Below are 25,797 nucleotides of genomic sequence, written 5' to 3'. Positions count from 1 at the left end.
GCAGGTGCACATGTGAGGCAGGTGCACATGTGAGGCAGGTTGTGCACATGAGAGGCAGGTGCACATGAGAGGCAGGTGCACATGAGAGGCAGGTTGTGCACATGTGGGGCAGGTGCACATGTGAGGCAGGTGCACATGTGAGGCAGGTTGTGCACATGTGGGGCAGGTGCACATGTGGGGCAGGTGCACATGAGAGGCAGGTGCACATGTGAGGCAGGTTGTGCACATGTGGGGCAGGTGCACATGAGAGGCAGGTGCACATGAGAGGCAGGTGCACATGAGAGGCAAGTTGTGCACATGTGGGGCAGGTGCACATGTGGGGCAGGTGCACATGTGAGGCAGGTTGTGCACATGTGGGGCAGGTGCACATGTGAGGCAGGTGCACATATGAGGCAGGTTGTGCACATGTGGGGCAGGTGCACATGTGAGGCAGGTGCACATGTGAGGCAGGTTGTGCACATGTGGGGCAGGTGCACATGTGAGGCAGGTGCACATGTGAGGCAGGTTGTGCACATGAGAGGCAGGTGCACATGAGAGGCAGGTGCACATGAGAGGCAGGTTGTGCACATGTGGGGCAGGTGCACATGTGAGGCAGGTGCACATGTGAGGCAGGTTGTGCACATGTGGGGCAGGTGCACATGTGGGGCAGGTGCACATGAGAGGCAGGTGCACATGTGAGGCAGGTTGTGCACATGTGGGGCAGGTGCACATGAGAGGCAGGTGCACATGAGAGGCAGGTGCACATGAGAGGCTGGTTGTGCACATGTGGGGCAGGTGCACATGTGGGGCAGGTGCACATGTGAGGCAGGTGCACATGTGAGGCAGGTTGTGCACATGTGGGGCAGGTGCACATGTGAGGCAGGTGCACATGAGAGGCAGGTTGTGCACATGAGAGGCAGGTGCACATGAGAGGCAGGTGCACATGTGAGGCAGGTTGTAAGTAAGTAAATTTTATTTCTATAGCACCTTTCACAGACAGAGGTCACAAAGTGCTTCACAAAACACAGAATAAAACAATAAAAACACAAAAAACTTACAGTGAACAATACATATACAACAATATACAGTAAAATCAGTCCGTAAAACAAGTGCATTTAAAAGGCTCGACTAAATAAAAAGGTTTTAAGCTGAGCCTTAAAAGCAGTAACTGAGTCCAGTGACCGTAGGGAGAACGGAAGATGGTTCCAGAGTCTGGAACAGTCTGGAAGGATCTGTCTCCTCTGGTCCCAAAACGGGTGCGAGGAACCAGCAACAGTTCCTGGTCCAAGGACCTTAGTGAGCGAGAGGGAGCGTATGGTTTTATCAGATCGCTGATGTACGATGGGACCTGACCATTTAAAGCTCTAAAAGTTAAAACAAGAATTTTAAACTGTATCCGGTAGGAGACCGGCTCCAGTGAAGGGCTTTAAGAATGGGTGAAATATGGGCCCTTCTATTTGTGCGGGTTAAGATCCTCGCTGCAGAGTTCTGGAGCAGCTGCAGACGAGAGAGTTCCTTCTTGTTAAGACAGGAAAACAAACTGTTACAATAGTCCAAACGTGAAGACACAAATGCATGAATTATAAGTTCCAGGTCATTTTGAGACATTATTTTCCTGAGCTTAGAGATTTTCCTCAACTGAAAGAAACAGTTCCTCGTCAACAGCTGGAGTGGTGCTCTAAAGACATGTCTTTGTCAAAGATAACACCCAAGTTTCTAAGACTTGGTTTAGCAGTCTGGCCTAAAACACCCAAGTACTGGTTTATCCCTGGAATGACATCATCAGGGGCAATAATCAGAGTTTCTGTTTTGTCAGCGTTTAGCTGCAGAGTTTTTACTCAGCCATTGTTTAATTTGCACTAAACAACTGACCAAGGAGTTCAGCTTCTGGATCTCAGAAGGTTTAATAGAGCTGAATATCGTCAGCGAACAGGTGATAGGACACATCACTAAACTCTTTAATGATCATTCCCAGGGGGATTATATAAAGCAGAAATAAGACGGGACCCAAGACGGAGCCCTGAGGAACTCCACACAACAGATCAGCTGAGTCAGACATTATTTGGTTTGCAGCAACACTAAAGCTCCGACCGGATAAATATGAGGAAAACCAATGAAGAACTGACCCTGATAGTCCAATCAGGTCCCTCAGTCTGTTCAACAGGATATGATGGTCGACAGTGTCAAAGGTCAACCGTGCAGACAAATCCAACAGAACTAAAACAGTGCATTTTCCAGAATCAGCAGACATCATAATGTCACTGGACACTTTGAGCAATGCGGTTTCCGTAGAATGATGTTTGCGGAAACCAGATTGAAAAGAGTCGTGAATGTTTGACTGATCAAGGAAATCTGACAGTTGCTCAGAGACCACCTTCTCTAGGATCTTGGACATGAACGGGAGCTTTGATATGGGTCTGAAACCTTTGGGGTCTGTCGGGTCCAAGTTTGTTTTTTTCAGTAAAGGCTCAACTATGGCATGTTTAAATGGACCAGGAAACACACCGGTAGAAAGAGAGAGATTTACCATTTTGGTCCCCCAGGGGCCAATAACATCAAACACTTTGAGGAAGAGCCTGCAGGGAAGGGCATCTGATGTACAAGAGGAGGGTTTCATCTTGGTCACCAGAGCTGAGATGTCTTCTAGAGTGACAGGCTTAAAAGAAGAGCAGTTTTGGGAAACAGGCTCCACAGAAACAGGTTTATCAGACAATGGGAGTGGGATTTGGTCTTTGATCATCTTGATCTTATTGATAAAGAACCTGAGGAATTCGTTGCTGTCGGCTTTGCAGGAAACAGGAGTAACTGCAGCTGAAGGACAAACAATAGAATTTATAGTGTCAAACAACACTTTGGGGTTTTTCTTGTTGGATGTTATTAGCTGACGGAAGTAATCAGCTCTGGAACTTTCCATCATTTCATTGTAAGATGACACAAGATCTCTGAGGTGTGACCTTTGACCTCAAGACTGGAGGTTTTCCACAGATGCTCAGTTTTCCGACATAGTCTCTTTAGGTTTAGGATATCTTCATTTATCCAAGGACAAGCTTTTTTCTGTGATGACAGAGTGGATTTTACAGGTGCCACCTGATCTAAAATGGATAAACATTGGCTGTTAAAGGAATTAATTAAACTGTCCACATCAAGACAATTCATAAACAAATGAGGATCAAACATAGCAGAAAATTGGACGGCTGTATTTACAGTGATAATGCTCCTCTGAAACCTGATGTTTGAGGCACCGGCTCAGGTTGTGCACATGTGGGGCAGGTGCACATGTGGGGCAGGTGCACATGTGAGGCAGGTGCACATGTGGGGCAGGTGCACATGTGGGGCAGGTGCACATGTGGGGCAGGTACACATGTGGGGCAGGTGCACATGTGGGGCAGGTGCACATGTGGGGCAGGTGCACATGTGAGGCAGGTGCACATGTGAGGCAGGTGCACATGTGAGGCAGGTTGTGCACATGTGGGGCAGGTGCACATGTGAGGCAGGTGCACATGTGAGGCAGGTGCACATGTGAGGCAGGTGCACATGTGAGGCAGGTGCACATGTGAGGCAGGTGCACATGTGAGGCAGGTGCACCGATACTACAAATCTATTTCAATACCGGATAGGAAAAAAAACAATGAAGACATGAGAAGCAGTTTTCAAAGATCTTTGGGCAACATCTGGAAAAATTCCAGATGTGAAAGAAGCATGAAGCTGTTGTGATGTGAAGAGGCGGGGCAGACAGCAGGAGATGTGTGATTAGCTGTAATTAGCCCTAAAGTTAGCTCTGGATCACCTTGGAGGGCGTGTCCCATTTCAGACCCTGTGAGACACTTCTCATTCATAAGTGTCTTGAACAGTGGGTTAAAGTCTAAGACACTTAATAAATAGTGTAGAACGTGTATTTGAATGATTTGTCTCTTTGATGGACGATACAGTATGTTGTTTGCTGAGGTGGAATATGGAAAGGCTGAGGTGGCTGCTGCTTGTGCTGCAGCTGTGGAAAAAACCTGTGGAGTTCATTTATGCTCCATTATTATATCATGGTGACACATTATCACCCTCTTTTCTTCTCCTGCTTCTTCTGAAACATGTGTGTGTCGCGATACGATGTTTTTACGCTGTTCCGTTAAATGTCGTGAGGTTTAAATGTTGCACAAAAAGATCGTTCAAGAAAAATTGAAAGATGAATCTGCAAAAGTTCTTCAAATTACCTGTCTTCAAAACAAACAATCATTTTGGATTGACACAGTCTATATTTCATGAGGATGAGGTGAGCGTGTGAAATGGACTGACCTTCCACGATAGTAAGTGTTAAATTGACCCTTAAGCACCTGCCTCTTCACCTGCCTCTTCACCTGTCTCTTCACCTGCCTCTTCACCTGCCTCTTCACCTGCCTCTTCACCTGCCCTGCTCTTCTGCTTTCAGCTTTAATACACTGCAAACACAGGCTCTGAAGTCTCAATGAGCCATAAAAACAGCCACGCCCGCTCCACGTTTTTGTAACGTCGCCACTTTCTTTGCTTCCAGCTGCTGCACCGACGATGTCAAAATCCTGAGAGCTCCATAAATCACCCAGACCTGCTCCTGCTCCGATCTGACTCTTGGATGACTTTTACAACGTGCCCGTGCAGCCTCACGTGTGTGCACACGCATCGCGCACTCACGTGTTCTATCACACGCATCACGCACTCACGTGTTCTATCACACGCATCGCGCACTCACGTGTTCTATCACACGCATCGCGCACTCACGTGTTCTATCACACGCATCGCGCACTCACGTGTTCTATCACACGCATCGCGCACTCACGTGTTCTATCACACGCATCGCTCACTCACGTGTTCTATCACACGCATCGCGCACTCACGTGTTCTATCACACGCATCGCGCACTCACGTGTTCTATCACACGTCTATCACACGCATCGCGCACTCACGTGTTCTATCACACGCATCGCTCACTCACGTGTTCTATCACACGCATCGCGCACTCACGTGTTCTATCACACGCATCGCGCACTCACGTGTTCTATCACACGTCTATCACACGCATCGCTCACTCACGTGTTCTATCACACGCATCGCGCACTCAGGTGTTCTATCACACGCATCGCTCACTCACGTGTTCTATCACACGCATCGCGCACTCACGTGTTCTATCACACGCATCGCTCACTCACGTGTTCTATCACACGCATCGCTCACTCACGTGTTCTATCACACGCATCGCGCACTCAGGTGTTCTATCACACGCATCGCTCACTCACGTGTTCTATCACACGCATCGCTCACTCACGTGTTCTATCACACGCATCGCTCACTCACGTGTTCTATCACACGCATCGCTCACTCACGTGTTCTATCACACGTCTATCACACGCATCGCTCACTCACGTGTTCTATCACACGCATCGCGCACTCACGTGTTCTATCACACGCATCGCTCACTCACGTGTTCTATCACACTCATCGCTCACTCACGTGTTCTATCACACGCATCGCTCACTCACGTGTTCTATCACACGCATCGCTCACTCACGTGTTCTATCACACGTCTATCACACGCATCGCTCACTCACGTGTTCTATCACACTCATCGCTCACTCACGTGTTCTATCACACGCATCGCTCACTCACGTGTTCTATCACACTCATCGCTCACTCACGTGTTCTATCACACGCATCGCTCACTCACGTGTTCTATCACACGCATCGCTCACTCACGTGTTCTATCACACGCATCGCTCACTCACGTGTTCTATCACACGCATCGCTCACTCACGTGTTCCATCACACGCATCGCTCACTCACGTGTTCCATCACACGCATCGCTCACTCACGTGTTCCATCACACGCATCGCTCACTCACGTGTTCTATCACACGCATCGCTCACTCACGTGTTCTATCATACGCATCGCTCACTCACGTGTTCTATCACACGCATCGCTCACTCACGTGTTTTGCAGAGGAAGTTTCACTGCATCAGGGATCGGGCCAAGAAACCTGTCATCAAAGTGAGCAATCGGACAGGTTCAGGCAGCACGGCAGGAGCACGGCAGGAGCACGACAGGAGCACAGCAGGAGCACGACAGGAGCACGACAGGAGCACGACAGGAGCACGACAGGAGCACGGCCCAAACGCAGCAGAAAGTGTATCTGAAAATGTCTCTTGAACCCTCTGGTTACAGGGTGTTCCTGATCAGACAGAACAGTGGAGAAGATGAGCAGTATGACAACTGTACACAGAAGATGTGTACTTGTACTTGTTAGGCCCGAGCCCCAGCAGGGCGGAGGGCCTATTGCTCCCGCAACGCTGCCGAAGGCAGCGTTGCAACTGTCTGACCAAACATGCGGGCGCAGCCCGCATGTTTGGTACCCCGTCGCCCCTGGCAAGTACAGTGAACTAGCCCATGCCGAAGGCATGGATCATGCATACTTACTCCTGCTATGACAGAAATAGTCAACAATTAGTGAATGGGCGTAGCCCATTCACTAATTGTTGACAACAGCAGCGCGAAGCGCTGCATTCCTCCAAAAACCCTCCTGGCATCGTCCCGTACGCGAGAATCCATGCCGCAGGCATGGGCCATGCTTGTATCTGCTCAAATCAATGGAAGTCTATGGGGAGTGGGCGGGGCATCCCGACGGAATAGGGAGTGACGAGCGCGTAAGCGCTCGTAATGATGATTCCACCCCATGGCGGCATGGGGAAGGCTTAGAGCTTTCAAACGATGTATAATTTGTTGTTATAGTGGAAACGGCTATATTGTTTTTGCTAAAAATATTATTATTTTTATTTTTTTTATTGTTCTTCTTCAGCGCTTTGAACTCTAATTTGACCCCCTGAACATGCTCAAAAACTCACCAAACTTTGCCCAAAATTCAGAATCGGCGAAAAATTTTATTTTTTCTGGGCCATTTTTTTTTTTTCGTTAAAAAATGGCGCGACAGCGCCACCGACAAAAGTCAAAATACATTGCGCCTATGGGAGACGCCCCGAGGTCAACTTTGTCGTAAAACTACGAAATTCGGGACATGCATTCCTCTCGTGAGGACAAAAAACAAATATCATTGTGGTCACGCCCCCAGACTTACCCTATGGCCGCCATCTTCCTTTGAAAATGAAAACAAGCTGAGTTAGCCATTTTGTTTACGTCAAACTTTGACGAACTCCTCCTAGGGCGTTTTTCCCACCGACTTCAAAATCGGCGTATGTCCTCTGGACAAGTGGGGCATCTAAAGTTATCCAATTTTTTGAGATACCTTTTACGGTCTGTGTGCGGCGCAGCCGCAAAGTTGGACAACTTATTTTGGAATATTGCAGATCTAAAAATTGCTCCCATTTGATCAAAACCAGTCCGATTAGGACCAAATTTGAATCAGTTGTTAAACTTTCTAGTTTGGACCAGTTTAGGCTGACAAAATTGAAATGGCCGTGATAGCGCCCCCTACAGAGTGACCTTTAAATTAACATTGAAGGTCAAAAATTAGTTTTACCAAAATTGTCTAAACTTTACCCAAAATTCTATTTTGCCGTCCCGATCACAAAAGCCAATCACAAAAATGCCTAAATTTTTACGGCGTAGTCGTAGCGATGACAGAAACCTCCCATGTTATCCCTATGGGAAAACCACAAAATCTCTCAAATATCCACATTTTTATGTTTTACACTTTAACGAAGTCCTCCTAGTGCGTTTTGCCCACCAACCTCAAAATCGGTGTACGTCCTCTAGCCAAGTGGGGCATCTAAAGTTATCCAAATTTTAAGGATAGCTTTTACGGTCTTTGTGCGACGGAGCCGCAAACTTTACCCAGAATTCTGACTATTTGGCCTTCAGAGTGGCCTATAAACAATAGAGTTTTTCCAAATGACATGACATTTTGCACAAAATTCTAATTTGCCATCCTGATCATACAAGTATGAGAGCCAAAGTCATATTTTGTACGGCGTAACCGTAGCAATGACAGAAACATCCCATGTTATCCTTATGGGAAAATTGCTCAAATCACCACATTTTTACGCTTCACACTTTAACAAACTCCTCCTAGGGCGATTGTCCGATCAAGTTCATATTTGGAGAATATCATCTACACAAGCGGGGCATCAAAACTTACCCATATTTTGATTCTAAGTGCTACGGTCTCTGTGTGGCGGACCCGCAAATATATGTCAGAAATGGGAAAACAGCGAAATCTCTAAAATCACCACATTTTTACGCTTCACACTTTAACGAACTCCTCCTAGGCCGATTGCCCGATCAAGCTCATATTTGGGGAAAATCATCTACACAAACGGGGCATCAAAAGTTATCCAAATTTTGATTTTAAGTGGTACGGTCTCTGTGCCGTGGAGCTGCAAATATACAGTCACAAATGGGAAAAAACGCCAAATCCTTGAAATGTTCACATTTACGCTTCACACTTTAACAAACTCCTCCTAGTGCGTTTGGCCCACCGATCTCAAAATCGGTGTACGTCCTCTAGACAAGTGGGGCATCAAAAGTTATTCAAATTTTATGGATAACATTTACGGTCTCTGTGCAGCTGAGCCGCAAACTTTTCGCAGAATTTGGGCTATTTGGCCTTCAGAGTGGCCTATAAACAAGAGTTTTTCCAAATGACATGACATTTTGCACACAATTCTCATTTGCCATCCCCAAAATAAAAGTATGGGAGCCAAAGTCATATTTTGTACAGCGTAGCCGTAGCGATGACAGAAACATCCCATGTTATCCCTATGGGGAAACCGCAAAATCTCTAAAATGACCACATTTTTACACTTCACACTTTAACAAACTCCTCCTAGGGCGATTATCCGATCAAGTTCATATTTGGGGAGAATCATCTACACAAGCGGGGCATCAAAAGTTATCCATATTTTTATTCCAAGTGTCACGGTCTCTGTGCGCTGGAGCTGCACATTTGACCGATATTTGTCTTCATTTGCACTGGTTAAGCACAGCATTGTACATGTCCAATGTGTCACTGTCTTAGTTCTTAGACAATTGCGTTAGCGCCAACTCTGTAAAATGCAGAGAGCAGAGTCGGAAGGCCGGCGGCCCGCGAGGGCCGTTGGATGCCGCTTGCGGCTTTAATTATTATTATTTTTCTTGTTCTTCAGCGCTTTGAACTCTAATTTGACCCCCTGAACATGCTCAAAAACTCACCAAACTTTGCCCAAAATTCAGAATCGGCGAAAAATTTTGTTTTTTCTGGGCCATTTTTTTTTTCGTTAAAAAATGGCGCGACAGCGCCACCGACAAAAGTCAAAATACATTGCGCCTATGGGAGACGCCCCGAGGTCAACTTTGTCGTAAAACTACGAAATTCGGGACACGCATTCCTCTCGTGAGGACAAAAAAAAAATATCATTGTGGCCACGCCCCCAGACTTACCCTATGGCCGCCATCTTCCTTTGAAAATGAAAACACGCTGTGTTAGCCATTTTGTTCACGTCAAACTTTGACGAACTCCTCCTAGAGCGTTTTGCCCACCGACTTCAAAATCGGCGGACGTCCTCTGGACAAGTGGGGCATCTAAAGTTATCCAATTTTTTGAGATACCTTTAACGGTCTGTGTGCGGCGCAGCCGCAAAGTTGGACAATTTATTTTGGAATATTGCAGATCTAAAAATTGCTCCCATTTGATCAAAACCAGTCCGATTAGGACCAAATTTGAATCAGTTGTTAAACTTTCTAGTTTGGACCAGTTTATGATGACAAAATTGAAATGGGCGCGATAGCGCCCCCTACAGAGTGACCTTTAAATTAACATTGAAGGTCAAAAATTAGTTTTACCAAAATGTTCTAAACTTTACCCAAAATTCTATTTTGCCGTCCCGATCACAAAAGCCAATCAGACAAATGCCTTATTTTTTACGGCGTAGTCGTAGCGATGACAGAAACCTCCCATGTTATCCCTATGGGAAAACCGCAAAATCTCTCAAATATCCACATTTTTATGTTTTACACTTTAACAAACTCCTCCTAGTGCGTTTTGCCCACGAACCTCAAAATCGGTGTACCTCCTCTAGACAAGTGGGGCATCTAAAGTTATCCAAATTTTAAGGATAACTTTTACGGTCTCTGTGCGACGGAGCCGCAAACGTTTCCCAGAATTCTGACTATTTGGCCTTCAGAGTGGCCTATAAACAATAGAGTTTTTCCAAATGACATGATATTTTGAACAAAATTCTAATTTGCCATCCTGATCATAAAAGTATGAGAGCCAAAGTCATATTTTGTACGGCGTAACCGTAGCGATGACAGAAACATCCCATGTTATCCTTATGGGAAAATCGCAGAATCGCTCAAATCACCACATTTTTACGCTTCACACTTTAACAAACTCCTCCTAGGGCGATTGTCCGATCAAGTTCATATTTGGAGAATATCATCTACACAAGCGGGGCATCAAAACTTACCCATATTTTGATTCTAAGTGCTACGGTCTTTGTGTGGCGGACCCGCAAATATATGTCAGAAATGGGAAAACAGCGAAATCTCTGAAATGTTCACATTTACGCTTCACACTTTAACAAACTCCTCCGTGGGCAATAGCTCGATCAAGCTCATATTTGAGGAAATATCATCTACACAAGCGGCATCAAAACTTATCCATATTTTTATTCCAAGTGCTACGGTCTCTGTGCGGCGGAGCAGCAAATTTGACTGACACTTGTGTTGATTTGCACTGGATTGGCCATGTCCAATGTGTCGCCGTCTGTCAAGTTCTTTTTTAATTCAACACACAATAAGGGCGCCATCTTTATCAAGTCGAAAGCGCTGAGTCGGAAGGCCGGCGGCCCGCGAGGGCCGTTGGATGCCGCTTGCGGCTTTAATACTTGTACTTGTACTTGTACTTTACACAACTGGCCTGATTACATATGAGAGATAGTGTTCTGAGAGTTTGCACATTTAGAACAACATTTACAGGAATAATTGAGTTCATGTTTTAGTTTTAAGGACTATTTTAACCTCCTTTATTCTACTGCTGTTCTTCTTCTTCTGCTGTTGCCACATTGAGGAAGTTAAAGAAATAAAGGTTCTCTTTCCTTTTCTTTTCTTTCCTTTTCTTTTCTTTCCTTTTCTTTCCTTTCCTTTCCTTTTCTTTTCTTTTCTTTCCTTTTCTTTCCTTTTCTTTCCTTTTCTTTCCTTTCCTTTTCTTTTCTTTTCTTTCCTTTTCTTTCCTTTTCTTTTCTTTTCTTTTCTTTCCTTTTCTTTCCAGTGTTTCCTCATCATTATCAAACTTGTATTTGAACACGTTTGAATAATCCTGTATTGTACTCCAACAGTTTCCCCCTATCCCCTATCCCCGCCCACATCTCCATTAGTTGTGAGTATTTGACCGTCACAGACACAAAAACATGGGCAGTTCCTAAAGTTCAAGATCTTGTGATTTGCATTTGATTTTAGCAAACGGCGAATGTTGCACAATTAGAAGTCGCAGAATAGTGACTGTAAGATGTGACTGTAGCTGTGCAGTTACAACAAACCCTCATCCACCTAAAGCTTCACCTGTGAAGATGTTAGCGTTAGCATTAGCGCACTGGTAGCGCTTGGCCAGGTGTAGGAGGTGGCACAAGTTCACTGAGGGGAAACGGCCCCTTAAAAGACAGAATGGTTTCATGTGGATGTGAGGAAATGAGAGGAGCTAAATGAGAGGGTGCCAGCTTCTGGAGGCAGAGCGAGTGGAACAGGGGAAATCCAGGCTTATACCTCCCAGAAGAGAGGGCGGGGCCACAGCCACGCCCTCTCTTCTGGGGTCGATGGGTCCAACAGTCTCTCTAAAGTCATTCCTCCTCCTCCAGTCCGGGGACAAAGCGTCTGCAGAGACAGAGTGGGACGAGGCCAGTTTCAAACGTCCTTCATGTCCGCGCTGCTCCACAGAATATAACAGAATATAACGGAATATGACAGAATATAACAGAATATAACAGAATATGACAGAATATAACAGAATATAACAGAATATAACAGAATATAACGGAATATGACAGAATATAACAGAATATAACAGAATATAACAGAATATAACAGAATATAACAGAATATAACGGAATATGACAGAATATAACAGAATATAACAGAATATAACAGAATATAACAGAATATGACAGAATATAACAGAATATAACAGAATATAACGGAATATGACAGAATATAACAGAATATAACAGAATATAACAGAATATAACAGAATATAACAGAATATGACAGAATATGACAGAATATAACAGAATATAACAGAATATAACGGAATATGACAGAATATAACAGAATATAACAGAATATAACAGAATATAACAGAATATAACAGAATATAACGGAATATGACAGAATATAACAGAATATGACAGAATATAACAGAATATAACAGAATATAACAGAATATAACAGAATATAACAGAATATAACAGAATATAACAGAATATAACAGAATATAACAGAATATGACAGAATATGACAGAATATAACAGAATATAACAGAATATAACAGAATATGACAGAATATAACAGAATATAACAGAATATAACAGAATATAACAGAATATGACAGAATATGACAGAATATAACAGAATATAACAGAATATAACAGAATATGACAGAATATAACAGAATATAACAGAATATGACAGAATATGACAGAATATAACAGAATATGACAGAATATAACAGAATATAACAGAATATAACAGAATATGACAGAATATAACAGAATATAACAGAATATAACAGAATATAACAGAATATGACAGAATATAACAGAATATAACAGAATATAACAGAATATGACAGAATATAACAGAATATGACAGAATATGACAGAATATAACAGAATATGACAGAATATAACAGAATATAACAGAATATAACAGAATATGACAGAATATAACAGAATATGACAGAATATGACAGAATATAACAGAATATGACAGAATATGACAGAATATAACAGAATATGACAGAATATAACAGAATATGACAGAATATAAAAGAATATGACAGAATATAACAGAATATAACAGAATATAACAGAATATAACAGAATATAACAGAATATAACAGAATATAACAGAATATGACAGAATATAACAGAATATGACAGAATATGACAGAATATAACAGAATATAACAGAATATAACAGAATATGACAGAATATAACAGAATATGACAGAATATGACAGAATATAACAGAATATGACAGAATATAACAGAATATGACAGAATATAAAAGAATATGACAGAATATAACAGAATATAACAGAATATAACAGAATATAACAGAATATAACAGAATATGACAGAATATGACAGAATATAACAGAATATAACAGAATATAACAGAATATGACAGAATATGACAGAATATAACAGAATATAACAGAATATAACAGAATATGACAGAATATAACAGAATATAACAGAATATAACAGAATATGACAGAATATGACAGAATATAACAGAATATAACATAATATAACAGAATATAACAGAATATGACAGAATATAACAGAATATGACAGAATATAACAGAATATAACAGAATATGACAGAATATAACAGAATATGACAGAATATAAAAGAATATAACAGAATATAACAGAATATGACAGAATATAACAGAATATGACAGAATATAACAGAATATGACAGAATATAACAGAATATAACAGAATATAACAGAATATGACAGAATATAACAGAATATGACAGAATATGACAGAATATAACAGAATATGACAGAATATAACAGAATATAACAGAATATAACAGAATATGACAGAATATAACAGAATATAACAGAATATAACAGAATATAACAGAATATGACAGAATATAACAGAATATAACAGAATATAACAGAATATGACAGAATATAACAGAATATGACAGAATATGACAGAATATAACAGAATATAACAGAATATAACAGAATATAACAGAATATGACAGAATATGACAGAATATAAAAGAATATAACAGAATATAACAGAATATGACAGAATATAACAGAATATGACAGAATATAACAGAATATGACAGAATATAAAAGAATATAACAGAATATAACAGAATATAACAGAATATAACAGAATATAACAGAATATGACAGAATATGACAGAATATAACAGAATATAACAGAATATAACAGAATATGACAGAATATAACAGAATATGACAGAATATGACAGAATATAACAGAATATAACAGAATATAACAGAATATAACAGAATATGACAGAATATAACAGAATATAACAGAATATAACAGAATATGACAGAATATAACAGAATATAACAGAATATAACAGAATATAACAGAATATGACAGAATATAAAAGAATATAACAGAATATAACAGAATATGACAGAATATAAAAGAATATAACAGAATATAACAGAATATGACAGAATATAAAAGAATATAACAGAATATAACAGAATATGACAGAATATGACAGAATATAACAGAATATGACAGAATATAAAAGAATATAACAGAATATAACAGAATATGACAGAATATAAAAGAATATAAAAGAATATAACAGAATATAACAGAATATGACAGAATATAACAGAATATAACAGAATATAACAGAATATGACAGAATATGACAGAATATAACAGAATATAACAGAATATAACAGAATATAACAGAATATAACAGAATATGACAGAATATAACAGAATATAACAGAATATAACAGAATATAACAGAATATAACAGAATATAACAGAATATGACAGAATATAACAGAATATAACAGAATATGACAGAATATAACAGAATATAACAGAATATAACAGAATATAACAGAATATAACAGAATATAACAGAATATGACAGAATATAACAGAATATAACAGAATATAACAGAATATGACAGAATATAACAGAATATAACAGAATATGACAGAATATAACAGAATATAACAGAATATGACAGAATATAACAGAATATGACAGAATATGACAGAATATAACAGAATATAACAGAATATAACAGAATATAACAGAATATGACAGAATATGACAGAATATAACAGAATATAACAGAATATGACAGAACATAACAGAATATAACAGAATATAAAAGAATATAACAGAATATAACAGAATATGACAGAATATGACAGAATATAACAGAATATAACAGAATATAACAGAATATAACAGAATATAACAGAATATAACAGAATATAACAGAATATAACAGAATATGACAGAATATGACAGAATATAACAGAATATAACAGAATATAACAGAATATAACAGAATATAACAGAATATAACAGAATATAACAGAATATAACAGAATATAACAGAATATGACAGAATATAACAGAATATAACAGAATATGACAGAATATAACAGAATATAACAGAATATAACAGAATATGACAGAATATAACAGAATATAACAGAATATGACAGAATATAACAGAATATAACAGAATATGACAGAATATGACAGAATATAACAGAATATAACAGAATATAACAGAATATAACAGAATATAACAGAATATAACAGAATATAACAGAATATAACAGAATATAACAGAATATAACAGAATATAACAGAATATAACAGAATATGACAGAATATGACAGAATATAACAGAATATAAAAGAATATAACAGAATATAACAGAATATGACAGAATATGACAGAATATAACAGAATATGACAGAATATAACAGAATATAACAGAATATAACAGAATATGACAGAATATAACAGAATATAACAGAATATAACAGAATATGACAGAATATAACAGAATATAACAGAATATAACAGAATATAACAGAATATGACAGAATATAACAGAATATAACAGAATATAACAGAATATAACAGAATATAACAGAATATAACAGAATATGACAGAATATGACAGAATATGACAGAATATAACAGAATATAACAGAATATAACAGAATATAACAGAATATAACAGAATATAACAGAATATAACAGAATATGACAGAATATGACAGAATATGACAGAATATCATCAGAGACATATTATGAGAATTTAATATTATGTTTTTTCGGGTAGTCAAAGCTTAACCAGATCATTAATATAAATGGTGTTCATTATAATCCGCAATATTCATCTGAAACGGCAGGATAAAAACACTGTTCTTACACTCACAGGATAAAAACACTGTTCTTACACTCACAGGATAAAAACACTGTTCTTACACTCACAGGATAAAAACACTGTTCTTACACTCACAGGATAAAATTAGTCAATTTTATTGTATTTTTGTTTCTGTAATTTCTTTGTGATTTTAATGCATTTTTTCTGCTGTGATGCTTTGAATTGCCTTGTGTATGAAATGTGCTCTACAAATAAACTTACCTTGCCTATAATATATATAATATATTATATATATATTATATATATTATATATATTATATATAATATATATATAATATATTATATATATATATATATTATATATATTATATATATTATATTATATATATTATACATATTATATATTATATATATTATATATATAATACTACTTTGTCTTCTGCTTTCTGAACATAAAAACGACATTGATAGAAAGCACACGTACTTCAAAATAAGATCATACAGAAGTACCCAAGGACAAAACAATAATGACACAAAATGTTAAAAGAACAAGAAGAATACAAAATAATGTAATATTTGAAACATAAAGTCACTTACAGAGGAAAAAGAAACTAAAACAGACTTTTACACTTTCAAATATATTACAGAAGTAGAAGTGTGGTATTAAGAACATTGTATTCAAACTGAAGTAAACGTATATAAATGTACTTGAACATTATCCACCTTTTGCCTCAAATATACAGGTTTTTTAAACCTTTTTTGAGTCACGGCTTTTTTCTGTTGAACAGCTAAAGCAGGCCCGCGGGCCACATGTGGCCCGTTTGTTTCTATAATCCGGCCCGCCAAACATGCCAAAGAATTAAAAAAATATGATTATTTTTTCCTTTTTTGCCCTCAGGCTTCTGTCTGCACTTGTGTCCTTAATAAATATGACGAGAAATTAATTAAATAATAGATTCAATAGCCTATATTTGACAGAAAAGCGATATTTTATTTGAAATTTAATTTTTGGGATTTGTTTTTTTTCACACCAATCATCACGGGCCTGGATTGGATTATGGCCCTCGGAGGAAGATAATTGGCCCCCTGAGCTAAAGCACGACCTCATCAGAGCTTTTACTTTAAAACATGTGGAGCATCAAATGGCGATGAAAGTAGCTGCCACAGTCTGAAGTTTATTCAGGACCTACAAAGTGATACATTATTCTAATAAAATCACAATGTTCATGTCACACCTGAAAATGACCTGAAGTCACTTCAGCGTAACTCTGAGCACACAATCACCATGGCAACGTTTGTATTCTGTTTCTATCGCTGTTGCAAGAACTGCAGGGAAAGAACGTGTCCAGTCTATCACTCACAACATGAGGAACCCCAGTCCCCATGGAGCCTAGGGGCCCTCTCAGTCACAGGCCGGTCATGGAACCCCAGTTCCCATGGAGCCTAGGGGCCCTCTCAGTCACAGGCCGGTCATGGAACCCCAGTTCCCATGGAGCCTAGGGGCCCTCTCAGTCACAGGCCGGTCATGGAACCCCAGTTCCCATGGAGCCTAGGGGCCCTCTCAGTCACAGGCCGGTCATGGAACCCCAGTCCCCATGGAGCCTAGGGGCCCTCTCAGTCACAGGCCGGTCATGGAACCCCAGTCCCCATGGAGCCTCGGGGCCCTCTCAGTCACAGGCCGGTCATGGAACCCCAGTCCCCATGGAGCCTAGGGGCCCTCTCAGTCACAGGCCGGTCATGGAACCCCAGTCCCCATGGAGCCTAGGGGCCCTCTCAGTCACAGGCCGGTCATGGAACCCCAGTTCCCATGGAGCCTAGGGGCCCTCTCAGTCACAGGCCGGTCATGGAACCCCAGTCCCCATGGAGCCTAGGGGCCCTCTCAGTCACAGGCCGGTCATGGAACCCCAGTCCCCATGGAGCCTCGGGGCCCTCTCAGTCACAGGCCGGTCATGGAACCCCAGTTCCCATGGAGCCTAGGGGCCCTCTCAGTCACAGGCCGGTCATGGAACCCCAGTTCCCATGGAGCCTAGGGGCCCTCTCAGTCACAGGCCGGTCATGGAACCCCAGTTCCCATGGAGCCTAGGGGCCCTCTCAGTCACAGGCCGGTCATGGAACCCCAGTTCCCATGGAGCCTAGGGGCCCTCTCAGTCACAGGCCGGTCATGGAACCCCAGTCCCCATGGAGCCTAGGGGCCCTCTCAGTCACAGGCCGGTCATGGAACCCCAGTCCCCATGGAGCCTCGGGGCCCTCTCAGTCACAGGCCGGTCATGGAACCCCAGTCCCCATGGAGCCTAGGGGCCCTCTCAGTCACAGGCCGGTCATGGAACCCCAGTCCCCATGGAGCCTAGGGGCCCTCTCAGTCACAGGCCGGTCATGGAACCCCAGTTCCCATGGAGCCTAGGGGCCCTCTCAGTCACAGGCCGGTCATGGAACCCCAGTCCCCATGGAGCCTAGGGGCCCTCTCAGTCACAGGCCGGTCATGGAACCCCAGTCCCCATGGAGCCTCGGGGCCCTCTCAGTCACAGGCCGGTCATGGAACCCCAGTTCCCATGGAGCCTAGGGGCCCTCTCAGTCACAGGCCGGTCATGGAACCCCAGTTCCCATGGAGCCTAGGGGCCCTCTCAGTCACAGGCCGGTCATGGAACCCCAGTTCCCATGGAGCCTAGGGGCCCTCTCAGTCACAGGCCGGTCATGGAACCCCAGTTCCCATGGAGCCTCGGGGCCCTCTCAGTCACAGGCAGGTCATGGAGCCTAGGGGCCCTCTCAGTCACAGGCAGGTCATGGAGCCTAGGGGCCCTCTCAGTCACAGGCCGGCCATGGAACCCCAGTCCCCATGGAGCCTTGGGGCCCTCTCAGTCACAGGCCGGCCATGGAACCCCAGTCCCCATGGAGCCTAGGGGCCCTCTCAGTCACAGGCCGGTCATGGAGCCTAGGGGCCCTCTCAGTCACAGGCCGGTCATGGAACCCCAGTCCCCATGGAGCCCTCTCAGTCACAGGCCGGCCATGGAACCCCAGTCCCCATGGAGCCTAGGGGCCCTCTCAGTCACAGGCCGGTCATGGAACCCCAGTCCCCATGGAGCCTTGGGGCCCTCTCAGTCACAGGCCGGCCATGGAACCCCAGTCCCCATGGAGCCTAGGGGCCCTCTCAGTCACAGGCCGGTCATGGAACCCCAGTTCCCATGGAGCCTTGGGGCCCTCTCAGTCACAGGCCGGCCATGGAACCCCAGTCCCCATGGAGCCTAGGGGCCCTCTCAGTCACAGGCCGGTCATGGAACCCCAGTTCCCATGGAGCCTTTGGGCCCTCTCAGTCACAGGCCGGCCATGGAACCCCAGTTCCCATGGAGCCTCGGGGCCCTCTCAGTCACAGGCCGTTCATGGAACCCCAGTCCCCATGGAGCCTCGGGACCCTCTCAGTCACAGGCAGGTCATGGAGCCTAGGGGCCCTCTCAGTCACAGGCCGGTCATGGAACCCCAGTTCCCATGGAGCCTTGGGGCCCTCTCAGTCACAAGCCGGTCATGGAACCCCAGTCCCCATGGAGCCTCGGGGCCCTCTCAGTCACAGGCCGGTCATGGAGCCTAGGGGCCCTCTCAGTCACAGGCCGGTCATGGAACCCCAGTCCCCATGGAGCCTAGGGGCCCTCTCAGTCACAGGCCGGTCATGGAACCCCAGTCCCCATGGAGCCTAGGGGCCCTCTCAGTCACAGGCCGGTCATGGAACCCCAGTCCCCATGGAGCCTTGGGGCCCTCTCAGTCACAGGCCGGTCATGGAACCCCAGTCCCCATGGAGCCTAGGGGCCTTCTCAGTCACAGGCCGGTCATGGAACCCCAGTCCCCATGGAGCCTAGGGGCCCTCTCAGTCACAGGCCAGTCATGGAACCCCAGTCCCCATGGAGCCTCGGGGCCCTCTCAGTCACAGGCCGGCCATGGAACCCCAGTTCCCATGGAGCCTCGGGGCCCTCTCAGTCACAGGCCGGTCATGGAACCCCAGTTCCCATGGAGCCTCGGGGCCCTCTCAGTCACAGGCCGGTCATGGAACCCCAGTCCCCATGGAGCCTCGGGACCCTCTCAGTCACAGGCAGGTCATGGAGCCTTGGGGCCCTCTCAGTCACAAGCCGGTCATGGAACCCCAGTCCCCATGGAGCCTCGGGGCCCTCTCAGTCACAGGCCGGTCATGGAGCCTAGGGGCCCTCTCAGTCACAGGCCGGTCATGGAACCCCAGTCCCCATGGAGCCTAGGGGCCCTCTCAGTCACAAGCCGGTCATGGAACCCCAGTCCCCATGGAGCCTAGGGGCCTTCTCAGTCACAGGCCGGTCATGGAACCCCAGTCCCCATGGAGCCTCGGGGCCCTCTCAGTCACAGGCCGGCCATGGAACCCCAGTTCCCATGGAGCCTCGGGGCCCTCTCAGTCACAGGCCGGTCATGGAACCCCAGTCCCCATGGAGCTTAGGGGCCCTCTCAGTCACAGGCCGGTCATGGAACCCCAGTTCCCATGGAGCCTCGGGACCCTCTCAGTCACAGGCCGGTCATGGAGCCTAGGGGCCCTCTCAGTCACAGGCCGGTCATGGAACCCCAGTTCCCATGGAGCCTTGGGGCCCTCTCAGTCACAAGCCGGTCATGGAACCCCAGTCCCCATGGAGCCTCGGGGCCCTCTCAGTCACAGGCCGGTCATGGAACCCCAGTCCCCATGGAGCCTTGGGGCCCTCTCAGTCACAGGCCGGTCATGGAACCCCAGTCCCCATGGAGCCTAGGGGCCCTCTCAGTCACAGGCCGGCCATGGAACCCCAGTCCCCATGGAGCCTAGGGGCCCTCTCAGTCACAGGCCGGTCATGGAGCCTAGGGGCCCTCTCAGTCACAGGCCGGTCATGGAACCCCAGTCCCCATGGAGCCCTCTCAGTCACAGGCCGGCCATGGAACCCCAGTCCCCATGGAGCCTAGGGGCCCTCTCAGTCACAGGCCGGTCATGGAACCCCAGTCCCCATGGAGCCTTGGGGCCCTCTCAGTCACAGGCCGGCCATGGAACCCCAGTCCCCATGGAGCCTAGGGGCCCTCTCAGTCACAGGCCGGTCATGGAACCCCAGTTCCCATGGAGCCTTGGGGCCCTCTCAGTCACAGGCCGGCCATGGAACCCCAGTCCCCATGGAGCCTAGGGGCCCTCTCAGTCACAGGCCGGTCATGGAACCCCAGTTCCCATGGAGCCTTTGGGCCCTCTCAGTCACAGGCCGGCCATGGAACCCCAGTTCCCATGGAGCCTCGGGGCCCTCTCAGTCACAGGCCGTTCATGGAACCCCAGTCCCCATGGAGCCTCGGGACCCTCTCAGTCACAGGCAGGTCATGGAGCCTAGGGGCCCTCTCAGTCACAGGCCGGTCATGGAACCCCAGTTCCCATGGAGCCTTGGGGCCCTCTCAGTCACAAGCCGGTCATGGAACCCCAGTCCCCATGGAGCCTCGGGGCCCTCTCAGTCACAGGCCGGTCATGGAGCCTAGGGGCCCTCTCAGTCACAGGCCGGTCATGGAACCCCAGTCCCCATGGAGCCTAGGGGCCCTCTCAGTCACAGGCCGGTCATGGAACCCCAGTCCCCATGGAGCCTAGGGGCCCTCTCAGTCACAGGCCGGTCATGGAACCCCAGTCCCCATGGAGCCTTGGGGCCCTCTCAGTCACAGGCCGGTCATGGAACCCCAGTCCCCATGGAGCCTAGGGGCCTTCTCAGTCACAGGCCGGTCATGGAACCCCAGTCCCCATGGAGCCTAGGGGCCCTCTCAGTCACAGGCCAGTCATGGAACCCCAGTCCCCATGGAGCCTCGGGGCCCTCTCAGTCACAGGCCGGCCATGGAACCCCAGTTCCCATGGAGCCTCGGGGCCCTCTCAGTCACAGGCCGGTCATGGAACCCCAGTTCCCATGGAGCCTCGGGGCCCTCTCAGTCACAGGCCGGTCATGGAACCCCAGTCCCCATGGAGCCTCGGGACCCTCTCAGTCACAGGCAGGTCATGGAGCCTAGGGGCCCTCTCAGTCACAGGCCGGTCATGGAACCCCAGTTCCCATGGAGCCTTGGGGCCCTCTCAGTCACAAGCCGGTCATGGAACCCCAGTCCCCATGGAGCCTCGGGGCCCTCTCAGTCACAGGCCGGTCATGGAGCCTAGGGGCCCTCTCAGTCACAGGCCGGTCATGGAACCCCAGTCCCCATGGAGCCTAGGGGCCCTCTCAGTCACAAGCCGGTCATGGAACCCCAGTCCCCATGGAGCCTAGGGGCCTTCTCAGTCACAGGCCGGTCATGGAACCCCAGTCCCCATGGAGCCTCGGGGCCCTCTCAGTCACAGGCCGGCCATGGAACCCCAGTTCCCATGGAGCCTCGGGGCCCTCTCAGTCACAGGCCGGTCATGGAACCCCAGTCCCCATGGAGCTTAGGGGCCCTCTCAGTCACAGGCCGGTCATGGAACCCCAGTTCCCATGGAGCCTCGGGACCCTCTCAGTCACAGGCCGGTCATGGAGCCTAGGGGCCCTCTCAGTCACAGGCCGGTCATGGAACCCCAGTTCCCATGGAGCCTTGGGGCCCTCTCAGTCACAAGCCGGTCATGGAACCCCAGTCCCCATGGAGCCTCGGGGCCCTCTCAGTCACAGGCCGGTCATGGAACCCCAGTCCCCATGGAGCCTTGGGGCCCTCTCAGTCACAGGCCGGTCATGGAACCCCAGTCCCCATGGAGCCTAGGGGCCCTCTCAGTCACAGGCCAGTCATGGAACCCCAGTCCCCATGGAGCCTCGGGGCCCTCTCAGTCACAGGCCGGCCATGGAACCCCAGTTCCCATGGAGCCTCGGGGCCCTCTCAGTCACAGGCCGGTCATGGAACCCCAGTTCCCATGGAGCCTCGGGGCCCTCTCAGTCACAGGCCGGTCATGGAACCCCAGTCCCCATGGAGCCTCGGGACCCTCTCAGTCACAGGCAGGTCATGGAGCCTAGGGGCCCTCTCAGTCACAGGCCGGTCATGGAACCCCAGTTCCCATGGAGCCTTGGGGCCCTCTCAGTCACAAGCCGGTCATGGAACCCCAGTCCCCATGGAGCCTCGGGGCCCTCTCAGTCACAGGCCGGTCATGGAGCCTAGGGGCCCTCTCAGTCACAGGCCGGTCATGGAACCCCAGTCCCCATGGAGCCTAGGGGCCCTCTCAGTCACAAGCCGGTCATGGAACCCCAGTCCCCATGGAGCCTAGGGGCCTTCTCAGTCACAGGCCGGTCATGGAACCCCAGTCCCCATGGAGCCTCGGGGCCCTCTCAGTCACAGGCCGGCCATGGAACCCCAGTTCCCATGGAGCCTTGGGGCCCTCTCAGTCACAGGCCGGTCATGGAACCCCAGTCCCCATGGAGCCTAGGGGCCTTCTCAGTCACAGGCCGGTCATGGAACCCCAGTCCCCATGGAGCCTCGGGGCCCTCTCAGTCACAGGCCAGTCATGGAACCCCAGTCCCCATGGAGCCTTGGGGCCCTCTCAGTCACAGGCCGGCCATGGAACCCCAGTCCCCATGGAGCCTCGGGGCCCTCTCAGTCACAGGCAGGTCATGGAGCCTAGGGGCCCTCTCAGTCACAGGCCGGTCATGGAACCCCAGTTCCCATGGAGCCTTGGGGCCCTCTCAGTCACAAGCCGGTCATGGAACCCCAGTCCCCATGGAGCCTCGGGGCCCTCTCAGTCACAGGCCGGTCATGGAGCCTAGGGGCCCTCTCAGTCACAGGCCGGTCATGGAACCCCAGTCCCCATGGAGCCTAGGGGCCCTCTCAGTCACAGGCCGGTCATGGAACCCCAGTCCCCATGGAGCCTTGGGGCCCTCTCAGTCACAGGCCGGTCATGGAACCCCAGTCCCCATGGAGCCTAGGGGCCTTCTCAGTCACAGGCCGGTCATGGAACCCCAGTCCCCATGGAGCCTCGGGGCCCTCTCAGTCACAGGCCAGTCATGGAACCCCAGTCCCCATGGAGCCTTGGGGCCCTCTCAGTCACAGGCCGGCCATGGAACCCCAGTTCCCATGGAGCCTCGGGGCCCTCTCAGTCACAGGCCGGTCATGGAGCCTTGGGGCCGGTCCTGGACAGTACAATAACGGGCTCAGAAGACGCCCGGTTCACACTTCCTGATTGTGAACCTTGACCAAATATGGTCGTAACTTCCGGCTCCACACAGCGAGTTCACTGTAAACGATGCTGATCGTTGTTCCTCCATCATCACATTTTGAATTGAGAAATATTGGCAAAGTGTAGTTTTTTGTTTTGTTCATAAGTGTGAATATTTGTATTGTTGCTTGGGACTGGCATAAACATCACACACAGTGGCTGACTTTTTTCATTTATACATTTCAAGTAAATAGTAGTACAATATGTAAAGTCCCCTGCTTCATTTAATGGATAAATGAAAATGAAAAGCCCGAATTTTCCATCGAAATAGATACGTTTTATGTCGTACGTTTTGTGAAGTATGCTAAAGGTATCAAGCTAGCTTAAGCTACGACATTTGCATGAAAACAAGCCGTGAGGACACAAAAAGTGACATCATATTTTTAAAAGGGTCAACATTTATCTTATTTCTTAGCGTGAAAAGTCTTTATTCGATTCACAGCTTGATCCAGTCTTTATCATCTCTAAGTTCTTGACGTTGTGTGTGATCATGAAGTCTGATTGTCTCGTATCTAAATGATTGGCCCTTCCTGGAGTGTGCAGAGTGCGACCTGAGCGTGGACACAATCCCCTCCTCATCCTGCCTCTCCCTCCCCCCTCCTGGACCCCCCCTCCCCACCTCCCCTCCCCCTCCTCCTCGCCTCCCCCTCCCCTCCTCCTCGCCTCCCCCTCCCCTCCTCCTCGCCTCCCCCTCCCCGCCTCCCCCTCCTCGCCTCCCCCTCCCCTCCTCCTCGCCTCCCCCTCCTCGCCTCCCCCTCCCCTCCTCCTCGCCTCCCCCTCCCCGCCTCTCCCTGTTTGTTTGTCCTCCTCGGGGGCCCCCAGGTGTTTTCCGGACAGCGTTCCCTCCGTGATGTTCCGCTCCGGCTCCTCTTCCTGCTCTGACTCAGGTAGCTCTCTCTCCTCGCTCTTCCTTTTTTTCACAAACGAACCAATCAGAATCCGCTCTTCGAACAATAACTTGAGATGTCTGTGCACATGTGACGTCACCGAGTCCAGGGCTTGTTTCCAACTCTCTCGCGCTCCATCCAACAATAACACAACAGACCTGGCTTCCTCCGCCTGTGGGAACAATGGTAGGATAGCTTTGATGGCCGCGGTGAGTTTGTTGTAGATCCTGGCTTATCGGGGGCCCGCATCGGCACGTTGGCCATAGATCGCATTGGCTGCTCCATCTTCCAGCCAATGGAAGGAAATCAGGATGTATAGATGAACAAGTGCATTAACGGACATACAGGAAGTGTCCTTTTGTGTTGACAGGCCTGACAAGAGCAGAGGTTTGCAACATGCTATTATTAAAATGGAAGCTAACAATGAGCATGTGGGTGTGATGGTGTTGAAATAATGAAGGTGCTGGGGGCAGAGGTCACAGGTCATGACAATAATAGCGCTGGTTTATAATATTTTGATACTTCCTGTTTTATACAATGCTGAATGTATAGAATCATAGTGACGAGTTATGATTTCCTCGGCCAATAAATCAGCATTGGTCACGTTTTACAGTATCTGTGTGTTATTAGTATCATCTCATCTCTCAAGCATATATTTATGGTCT

This window comes from Eucyclogobius newberryi, unplaced genomic scaffold, assembly GCF_026437365.1.
Source record: "Eucyclogobius newberryi isolate DKJ021-1_F unplaced genomic scaffold, fEucNew1.0.hap1 SCAF_13, whole genome shotgun sequence".
Taxonomy (NCBI): domain Eukaryota; kingdom Metazoa; phylum Chordata; class Actinopteri; order Gobiiformes; family Gobiidae; genus Eucyclogobius; species Eucyclogobius newberryi.
Note: the sequence above shows the minus strand (reverse complement) of the source record.